The sequence below is a fragment of the Arvicanthis niloticus genome, chromosome 7, assembly GCF_011762505.2.
Source record: "Arvicanthis niloticus isolate mArvNil1 chromosome 7, mArvNil1.pat.X, whole genome shotgun sequence".
In the NCBI taxonomy this organism is placed as follows: Eukaryota; Metazoa; Chordata; class Mammalia; order Rodentia; family Muridae; genus Arvicanthis; species Arvicanthis niloticus.
The window spans coordinates 5,476,900-5,488,390 of record NC_047664.1 but is presented as its reverse complement, the minus strand read 5'-3'; positions in this window follow the sequence as shown (position 1 = coordinate 5,488,390).

The following is an 11,491-nucleotide window of genomic DNA, read 5'->3' as shown; positions in this document are numbered from 1 at the left end:
ATTGTCTACCCTAACCATCTAAGCCAGGAGTCCACATGACATAATGCGTTGTTGTCCTACACTCTGGCCAGTTTACATCCTGTCTCTGGGGCTTTCTGGATGCATGTGCTGAGAAAAGCCTCTGGTTTTCTGTGCACAGCCTCTTCATCTGTAAATCAGAGACATATCTTAAGAGCTGCTGTGATGGTCAGCATCAGGTGTATGACTTACATACTTAGACAGCTCAGTACTTCAGTGCTTACTCTCAAGAAGTGTGCGGGTTGGGAAATAAGCTTAATCAATAACTTGATTGCTGAGCAAGTACGAGGACCTGAGCTCAATCCCCAGAACGAACATAAAAGCACTCTTCAGCACCAGGGAGATGGAGATGGGGGAGATCCTTGGGGCTCACTGGCCAGCCAGTTTAGCTTAATCTACAAGGCTCAGCTCCCAGTGAAAGACCCTGTCTCAAAACACAAGGTGAGTGGTTCCTGGGGACTCGTGTTTGACCCTTGGCCTCTGCATGAACTTGTACACACACACACACACACACACACACACACACACACGAAATTTGCTAGTTTTATGATGATATAAAATTGAAAAACATTAAAAAAGGGAGAATGAAAATCTTACTCAAGAAATAAATTGTTCTCAAACTTTCTACTAACCGAAACAGACAGTTGCATACTCAAATAGCTACAGTGTGTCATAAGAGCCAGCCCAAAAGCCTGTTCACACAGGGTCACAAGGAAGGTGAGACCCACCCCACCCCTCAGACTCTTAGCCAGAGGAAAGATTCCAGTAGGGAACCTTGGCTGAACCTTGATGCAGGGGACACCCCCTGCAGACATGAGAAGGTGTTAGGGATGGGAATTTCTGGATAGAGACAGTGGACTGAACTATGATGTCACTGGACAGCATGGGGCAGGGAAAAGAAGGTTCCAGAGTCACTAGAATGGAGAGCAGAAAGGGGGATGTTAGGGTCAACTAGAGAGCATCCTGTAAACGATATGCTTGAATAATGCTCTTTATTTTAGTTTTCCAGCATCGGGAAGTGGGGAAGATACAATCTTTAGTCAAAGCCCAGGGCTGCAGCTGAGTTGGTAAGTGGTTGCCTAGCATGCATGGAGCCCCGGATTCCATCCCCAGGCCTGCAGAAAAGCAGACATCATGGAGCAGTACGTCTGTGATCCCCAGCACTTGGGAGGAAGAAGCAGAAGGATCAGAAGTTCAAGGCCATCTATTGGCTACACAGCAAGTTAGAAGCCTTCTCCGGCTACCTTGAGCCCTTTCTCAAAAATAAATAAAAATAAAAGGGGGTTGCTAGAGAGATGGTTCAGTGATGAAGAACTTGCCTGGGAAGTGTGAGGTTTGGGGTTCAGAACCCCAACACTCATATAAAAGCTGGGTAGGCACAGTGGCCTACCTGTAGTTACAGAGCTCAGGAGGCAGAGTCTGGGCATTCCTGCTATAGTACACTAGCAGACCTGGGGAGCTCTGGGTGCAGCAAGAGACCCTGCTTCCATATATAGAGAATTATCAAGAAAGACATGCAACATCAACTTCTGACCCCCACACACACTACATACACACACACGTACATGTGAACCCATACACAAGTAAACATGCATGCGTGCGTGCACATTACACAAAACACATTAAAAAAGAACCAATTACATTGAGATAAAAACAAAGCCATGGTAGTTTTGCAGAGTTTGAGAATTTACTCTTTGTTTTCCAGTCCTAATGAGAAGAAAGAGCTTCCATCTGGTCCCGTACAGAACCAAAGGCCTCAGAGAGTAGCTGAGAGTCAGCTATCAATGCCCAGAGCAAGTTTCTCTGTGCAGAGCAAGAGTGATAAACATTAATGTGTCACATCAACTTGCCCTTGACATCATCACTAGACCCCAGGGAAAGTGCCCAACGGATCCATCTTCTGCATCCCTCCCACCCGCCTTTTTCATACTCTGCTTTCATTTCTTCCTGTTCTTGGTTGCCGTTGTTTCTACAGTCCTGCTGATCTGTCCGATGTGGGGAGATATGCTAGTGAGTAGAATTGAGAGCACAAGAATCTGGGCTTAGATCCCCAACCTTCACATAAAAAGCCAGGTGTGATAGAGAGCTATAATCCAACTGCTGGCGGTACAGAGCCAGGAGGATCCCAGGGGCCGGCTGGCCTGCCACACTCAGGTGCCTTTTTTCTCAAGAACACAGGAGAGTTTACCCGGTTGGTGTCTGCCTATCCGGTCCCAGACTGCCTGCTTTTCAGTGGGTGGGCTGAGGTGGTACAAGGACAAGTAGTACAGGAAGGTCACGCTCTACTAAGCTACATGTTCCCAGCTGACCTTCTGGTCTTTATGTTGCTTTTTGTTTTGTTTTGTTTTGTTTCTGTCCCCAAAGGAAAGGTGGAGCCTTCCTGCTCAAGGACTTAATTTCTTTCCCCGTTCTTCCCAATGCTGCATTCATGTCCTGTTCCTGGAGAACGAACTCAGGCTTCCTCAGGGGCAGCAGGGCGGAGTCTCTGGGTCAACTGAGAAGAACACAGGAGGAAGAGCTAAAGATGCCAGGTCTCATCCGCTGGTATCACTTCCGAGTCTGTTTTGTAGCCTCTGCCTCAGCCTTTGCAAGACATCGGAGAGCTCGAGGCAGGAAGAAGCACTCACTGCCTGTCCTTGACTCATTCCACCATTTTCAGACACAGAGGAAGCATTCACTTCACAACACAAGCTCAGCCTCCACAGTGGCTGCCCAGAGGTGACAGGTACCCGGACTGGGCAGTCGTGGTTCACAGGAGCCAACGGAGAACAAACTTTAAACCAACTCTCCCTCCTAGAGCTCATTTGTAGGCTCAGTGGTTTGGTCTCTTCTTTCAGAGATGTCCTAGGACTCTAAGAAGTGACTTCATTTTCCCATGACACTGAGACCAATTTAGTATCAACTAATCATGTACCATGTCCAAACTTTCCTTTCCTCTCATGTAGCAACCCTGTCGCCGGGTGAGCTTTGCCTCTGCCTATCTCCAGGGGATCCTCTAACCCTGGCCTTCTGATCCCAGAATGCGCTCAGGCCTAATTTTGACTAATTTTTTCCAGGGTTGGGCTAGGCTGGTGTACAATTACCCCTAATACCCCAGAAAAGGGCCATCCCTTGTGTCTGCCATGGAAAAGAATTGCCTCTGCTCTGGGTGTTATGTTAGAGGAACAATACAGCAAGTTGGGGAGGGGCACAAGCAGCCTGCACAAAAAGGAAAGTAATGGGTTTTTTTTTTTTTTTAATGTTACATTTCTTGAATTTCTAAATGTACATGAAAAATAACAATGAGTCAGGTTTTTTTAAGTAAACTTAATAACTAGTGTGGGCTCTATATAAAAACACACATGTATGTATATAAAAATATGGGAAAAGACAAATATCTAAATGTAATCAGAAGTTGTCAGTTTTAATAGTAAGATTATAGATTATAAGCTGTGTGTGTGTGTGTGTGTGTGTGTGTGTGTGTGTGTGTGTTTCACTATTTAAAAGGGTTTTCCATAATCTTCATCCTTACAAGGCAGAGGCAAGACATTTATAAATCTGAAGACTATGTGGGCTGCACAATGAAACCCAAACTCAAAACAACAAAATTTCTTGCAAATAATACATTTAATTGTGTTGTTTTGCTCTGTTTTTTACTAAAAAGAAAAAAGCGTCCTGGGCTTTGTGCTCAAAGTCTAGGTTCTCCCATTTTGAGGATGTTTGGCTTCGTACAGGGGCAGTGGATAGGGGGTGGTGCCTATATAGTCAACACACCCACTCTGTCTGCTTCTCAGAAGCTAAGGGGAAGTAGGGAGCCCAAATGGAAGTGCACATGCTCTTTCTGCCCAGCCAGCTGGGACAAGCACTACTGAATGGCTGTCCTTAGTGGTGTTTAATAAGTACTGTGTGTCTAAGATTCTAACAGACCCCAAAATCTGTGCAATCCAGTCAGCTGTTGGTCGGGAGGAGGGGACACAGGAGTACTCCAGAAAGGCTTCTGTGGAGCTGATAATATATGAGCTCTATGTTGAAAGACAAATGGGAATCAGCCAAAGAAATGGAAAAGTATATTCTAAGGAGGGTCTGAGAGGTAGAAAACAGAGATAAAATTAACATCTGCTGGCCGGTGCTGTCCAGAAACACCCATGAGGATTAAGAACTTCCGACTCTGGGCTGCCTTGAATGGTAGCCACTAGGTGCATGTGGCCAGTGGGCTAGCAAAGGAGTGGGTTTCTAATTTGATTCCTTCTCTCTCTCTCTCTCTTTTTTTAACATGTAGTCCAAACTGGCCTTGGACTTGCTATGTAGTTGAGGATGAACATAGTTATTGGATTCATGGTCCTTCCAACTCTACCTCAAAGATGCTGGGTTTATGGCTATAATGCCAACACACTTCGTTTATGTGATGCTGGGGATCCAGGACGTTTTACGCAAGCATTCTACCTACTCAGCCCTGATTTTATTGATTTTTTTTAATTTATTAAAAAACAATTTATTATTAGCAGCAGACACTGGAGAGGTGCATCAGTGGTTAAGAGCACTGGTTGCTCTTGGAGATGGCCTGGATTTGGTTTCCAGCACCCATACGGTGGCTCACAGCCATCTATAATTCCAGTCCCAGGGATCCAATGCCCTTAGCCTCTGTGGCCACTAGGCATGCAGGTGATGCACATGTGTACGTGCAAGCAAAATCCTTATATACAGAAAAATAAATAAATAAATCTTAAATTTAAACAGCAAGGTAGACCCAGGAGCCACTGTGTCAGACAGCGTAGCTCTGAGCCGCCATCTGGTTTGCTGTAGTAAGGAGTTTTTCTGGTTAGTTTTGTTTTCATTCCAAGAGTGAAAAGGAGTCGCTACAAAGTTGCACAACAGAGTAATTACATGGGTAGATTGAAAAGATTAGTTACAGATTTAGGAGCAAGATAGACTGGCTAGTTTTTAACCTGTATTTGCTTTCCATGAACAACTCAGAGAAGGTGACAAATAGCCCATAAAACAAACATTGCCATAAAAGTTATCTTTAGAACGGATCTGACCATGAAAACTGCCGAACAATTAGGCCGCCCACAGCCCAAGGAGCGCAGATAATCATCCCCCAGGAGACAGAGTAGAGAGCATCAGGCACCATTCCCCAGGGAAGGGGGGGCGGGTGGGGCCTGCATACAAATGGCCAATTAAAAGTCACACAGTATAGTGCCTCTCTAGCAGTCTGAGAAATTTTAAGTGAGATTCTCAGGTTTTTTTCTCTGTGGTATTAGTAAAATACTTTGAAGGGTGGGTATTTAATGGATGGACAGCTGCCCTCTTAACCTTCTTTCAGAGGAGGATATGGGCACCTCCCTCCTGGAGTTGGTTCTGGGAGAGCTGGTTCAAGTGCAGCCTCTGGCATTCTGTTTTTTTGAGAAATCGCCTTAAGATGCAGTAAGGAGTCTTTGCTGGTTTTTTTGTTGTTGTTGTTTCCAGACAGGGTTTCTCTGAGTAGCCCTGGCTGTCCTGGAATTCACTCTGTAGACCAGGCTGGCCTCGAACTCAGAAATTCGCCTGCCTCTGCCTCTCAAATTCTGGGATTAAAGGCGTGCACCACCACTGCCCAGCAAGATGTAGTAGGAGTCTTTAGGAAGACTTTGTATAAGATGGTTCAGGTCTCTCTTACTCAGGTCAAAGATAAAATGCCTACAGCTTAATTGTGCTTCTCAATCTTAACAGGTATCTTATGTTTCTTAACAAATACATTTGTATGATTTTGATTTGATGATTTGTAAGATACATAATATATCTTATTTGTAATGTATCTTATTATATTGATGTAATGATTTGTAATGTAATAAGATACATTACAAATAAGATACATTAACAGATAACAGATTATGTATCTTAACAGATACATTTGTATGATGAAACACTGAACTTCATCACTGTTCACTATTATGTATGTACTTCATGGAGGAAATGCTAAGAATACATATTTTATTGGAAAAATAAGATATCTGTCATCATGTGAAAGGTTAGTGGTATAAATTAAATTGCATGAGTAGAAAACGAACACAAGAAATATTCATCAAAATGTTGCTAATGTTTCAACATACAGAAGGAAGGTTTACTGGGCACACACAGTACCTAGCAGCAGAGGAAAGATGGCCACTGGAGCATGAGGCAACTGGTCACATGACATCCATAGTCAGGAAGGGGAGAGAGATGAACGCTGGTATTCAGCTCATTTTCCTATTTTCTATTCAGTCCAGGACACACTACTGTTAGCGGTCTGTCTAAACTCCACCCCCACAGTTACCTGGCAACAACCAGGTATGCTCCTCCCCACAGTTACCTGGCAACAGCCAAGTAGGCTTGGTCCACTATAAAAGGGGGCTGCTTGCCCCCTCCTCTCTTTTTCTTGATCTCCTGCTCTCTTGCCTCTTGCTTCTCTCTAGCCCTTTTGAGATCTTTCCCTCCCCCTCTCCTATCTCATGGCCAGCCTCTATTCTTCTCTTCTATGTCTTCTCTCTCTCTCTCTCTCTCTCTCTCTCTCTCTCTCTCTCTCTCTCTCTGTCTGTCTCTCCTACCTCTTAACTCTATTCCCCATGCCCTAAATAAACTCTATTCTATACTATACCATCATTTGTGTGGCTGTTCCCTCAGGGGGAAGGGATGCCTCAGCATGGGCCCACTGAGACATCCCTTTCCCCCATACCTGACTATACCTGAATAGAACATATTCTATATCTCTTTATCTTTTATAAACACATCACCTACCCCTCATGAAATGGTGCCACTTACATTTAAGGTGGGTTTTAATTAACCTAATTTAGAAAATCTAGAAGCTTGTCCGGCAATTCTGAATCATGTTGAGTCAGCAATACTAACCCAAGAGCTGTTCATCCACACTGTGATTGCCTGTGACATTTTTCTTTCTATTTCTACGTTGAAAATCTGTGATATTGAAAAGTGGAAAGCATTTCTAATTAAGGTTGTCGATTATGTAGGCAGTGTTAAACCATAACAAAGAAATAATTGAAAGCCAGCGGTTGCCACACTTCTGCCTTTCTAAGTGAAGGGGCAGGAGACATTTGTGAGACATTACTGTCTGGACTGTAGTGCTCTCTCAGGGGCTTAGTGGCTTTGGCATCCTTTCCAGAAACTCTTCCTGTGTTAGTAATTGCATAAGTGTTTTAATTAATCAGGATAAAATGTTGATGGCCAGTGGTGATCACGAATGAAGATGAACTTGAAGCCGAGTGTGTACATAGTAAAATTAGAGAGATTGTCTTTGTTGGGTTCATGTGAGAAGCTTTCCAGCCTCTGGGAAAGCACAAAGGAGACTGGCCAGATGTTCTCATTGGAGAACAGATGACCAGAAACTCAAGCTGGTCCCACACTCTTCTTCTGTGACTGTTACAAGAAAGTGACAGGGAAAACTCTGTAGAAAACAACTTTAAACAGAGATCTGTTCCTCCCTAAATTCCAAAGGCTTTATCAGTGCAGACCAGAATCTAGGCTTCTGTGTTGGCATTTACCCTTCTAGCCAGTGAAAATTATCAGAACAGGAAGGCTGCTTCTTGAATAATCTTCAGAACCAACAGAACAGTTTAATTTAAACACATGTACTCGAGCTGAAGAGATAGCTTATTGGTTAGAAACACAACCATCTAAAAGAAAATTATCTCTAGTCCTGGGTGGTGGTGGTGCACACCTTTAATCCCAACACTCCAGGAGGCAGAGGCAGGTGGATCTCTGTAAATTGAAGGCCAACCTGATCTGCAAAGCAAATTCCAAGATTGCCAGGGCTGTTACACAGAAAAACCCTGTCTCAAAACAAAAACAACAACAAACTGAACCATGAAGACCTGGGTGTAAATGACAGCACTCACTTAACAAGGAAGGTGGAGCTGGCCTTGCCCATAACTCCAGTGCTAGAGGAGGTGGGGACAGGAAGAACTCTCGTGCTGGCTAGCTGCCACTCTAACCAAAAAGAAAAGAAGAGTTCCAGGCTCAGGAACAGACACTGCCTCAAAAGAATAAGGTAGAGAGTGACAGATGGATGGGACACTCAATGCCCTCCTCTGACTTCTGCATGCACACACATAGGCTCATGCACACACAAACACACACACAAACACACACACAAACACACACACAAACACACACTTACACTCTGCTTCCTATACAGAAAGAAACAGAGAATAGAAGGTAAGATGGGAGGGGTGACTGAGGCTAAGACTGATGCCAACCAAAGGCCCAAGAGTCTCGTTAAAGACCTGGCTTCATACTCTGTTTGGTTTCTGCTATCTCATGGCCACTCCACCCCTTGCCTGGTTGAACTCTCCAGGATCCTGTAACAAACCCACTCCATCCTCCCATACATCAGTCCTTTCACCCACTGTACCGGCTGGTTTTGTGTGTCAACTTGACACAAGTTGGAGTTATCACAGAGAAAGGAGCCTCCCTTGAGGAAATGCCTCCATGAGATCTAGCGATAAGGCATTTTCTCAATTACTGATCAATATGCAAGGGTCCCTTGTGGGTGGTGCCATCCCTGGGCTGTGGTCCTGGGTTCTATAAGAAAGCAGGTGAGCAAGCCATGAGGAGCAAGCCAGTAAGCAGCATTCCTCCATGGCCTCTGTATCAGCTCCTGCCTCCAAGTTCCCACCCTGTGTGAGTTCCTGTCCTGACTTCCATTGGTGATGAACAGCAATGTGGAAGTATAAGCTGAATAAACCCTTTCCTCCCCAACTTGCTTCTTGGTCATGATGTTTTGTACAGGAATAGAAACCCTGACTAAGACATCCACCCTAACGTTCCAGCCTCCAGGTCACCCTTGCTCCACCAATGGTGAGCTGAGACACTGAGCAGAACAGAAAAAGTGCTCAGAAATGTCACTCCACATTGAGTTCAGTCATTGGAACTTTATGTCTCAGCATTTGGAACTTTTGTTAACAGCATCCTTTCTCCTCTTGATTCTGACATCTATTTAGGGGGGAAAGAATTAAAAGGAAGTTTTTGGCTCCTAAAGCAACTTGATGACTGATGGGCTGAGTCAGAAGCAGAGAAATGCAATGGCAGCTGAGAGCCTCCACAAACCACGGGTGCTGAAATTAGCAAGCCTCCGTGGGACTGTATGTGGGTCTCAGGGAGCATGAGGAGCCGAGACAGCAGAAAGAGAACCTGGAGGAACACATGTGCTTGCATGATTCTCGGGTAGATTTTATATTACGAATGGTGACCCTGGCCTTTAACAGCTGAGCCCTCTCGAGTAGATCTCAAATGTTTGCATTTTGTAGATGCTGTGGCAAAAGTGCTAATGGAATTAGTGACATCACATTTCAGAGAGGTCAACACTGAGAACTCGCCCATGTACGCACATGTGCTCACAAACACAAGGCCTAACAGATGTCCAAAACAAGTCAACATTAACCAGCCTCTGCTCTAGAACAGACGCCAATCCCCGCTGCATCCGAGCCTCTGTGCAGTGTATCCGACTCAGCACCTGACATCACTACTACATCTGGGCCTCTGCTCAGTGTCCCTGACTCGGCATCTGACTCCCTGCTGCATCCAGGCCTCTGTGCAGTGTGTCTGACTCAGCATCCAAACCACAAAAGCCCACATCCATGACACCTGCCTGGAGGAGAGTCAGCCAATTCCTATTCTATTCCAGACATCCAGGATTTCTTTTTTTAAATCCTGATTGGATTTTCCCACTGGAACTTAGCTTCTGTTTGCAGTCCATGCTGTGCTGGATACAATGCCTCTCTCAACCACATCCCAAGACCTTCAGTGGATGTCTGGAAGTGTTGGGTTATGGTATGTCGGTCCTGGACCAGTTGTTGGGTTGTTGTGTGTGTCTTGCATCTGTCTCGCCGTGGGACTAGGGCCTCTCATGGAGACAAAGGCTCAGGAATTTGAGTGTGCTCACTCCACACTGGCACCAGGCATGTGTTGGGCTATGTGAAGCCGCAGGACTCAGCTCGGGCGTGGGGAGCACAGCCTGAAGTCCCACAGGGAGCCGGAGCTCTTGGCTTGGGGATCCCTGGGCCAAAGGGCAGCCGGAAACCAACTGGTTCTCTGGCCCTTGGGCCTCCGGGTACTGCTGGGGCCCTGAAGATGGGCCAAGAAAGAAGTGGGGCATACAGGTTATATTGGCTCCCAGCCAAAGGGGAGAAGGGGAGAGATGTGCCCTGGCTGTGTCCTGTGGGGATGAGAGTCTTGCTTGGCTGGGTCATGGCTGCTGGCTTGGCTTGGGTTGGTGGTCCCCTTGGCTGGGAACACAGAGAAGTCTTCTGTGGGAGATAGGCTGCGGCTCTGTGGATGAAAGCCTGCTCCACTGTTCCCCACAGCAGATTTCAAAGAAAAGAAACAGTCCATAGTCTTAAGATGTTTATTGTCATGGCAGAAAGTAGATGAAAAGTTTTCTTAGGGCAGGCCTGAGGTTAAATACCTTTTGCAAGGAGGAGGGTCTGGGAAGGAAAGTTTAATTGGCTACACCCCTCTGGCCTTTAGGTACCTCATTAATATGGAGATCTGTCTTGAGGCTCTGTGGCCTGTAGTCAAACCCTCTATCTGTGGAGGGGCTAGTGGGCATTGTCCTACATGACTGAAATACCCAAATCTATGAAAGTCTGCGGCTTCATGTCAGGAGCCTGGATTCTGGGAGCATGGCAAAATGCCTGCAGTCCCTTGCAGGGAACCCTGTGGGTCTCTGGCAATTTCTAGCTAGTGCTTGACCAGAAACCATGCTGTCCTCATCAATCCTACATGGAAGCACAGAGATGACAACCCTGTGCACACTGCAAAGCAATTTCACTCTCAATTCAGCACTCATAGGACTGACCACAGTCCTCTTAGACGACAGCATAAATGCATCAGTTTGGCATGGGGATATGTTCTGAGAAATGCACCCTTGGGCAATTTCATCAGTTTGCAAAGATTATGAAGTTACACAAACTAGAACACCTATAATGCCACCAGGCCTTATGAACATGTGTGGCCACTGCCATATATCTGGCTCATTCAAGGACAAGACCATACCTAACAGACACATTCCATTCTCTATATGAAAACCTGTATCTCTCCAAAGCTAAATCTCTCCACCTGGCCCCTTGGTGGTCTTCCCCAGACTTCAGAGACCCCAAGTTCTCATTGGTTTCTCTCTAGCCCAAGGGCCAAGAGGACCTTGTCCCAACATAATTTCTTTCCATCCCTTCACAATTTAGCTTCTTTTTCAGGTAATTTGCCTCACCATCGCTAAAAAAGGGTGTGTCCAATTTGCACTGAAAGCACACTCTGAGAAATCTGTGAGAAAACTAAATTTCCCTCTAACATAAACTATTGTATAGCATCCTATATGGAACCAGTAAGATGGCTGAGCAGGTGAAGCTGATGACTGCAGTTGGATCCTCCAGAGCATGTGGTAGGAGATAGCCCACTCCCACAAGCTGCCTTCCCACCTCTACAGGGAACACACGCTAACTGAGAAGGCTAGGCTGACTCCATAACA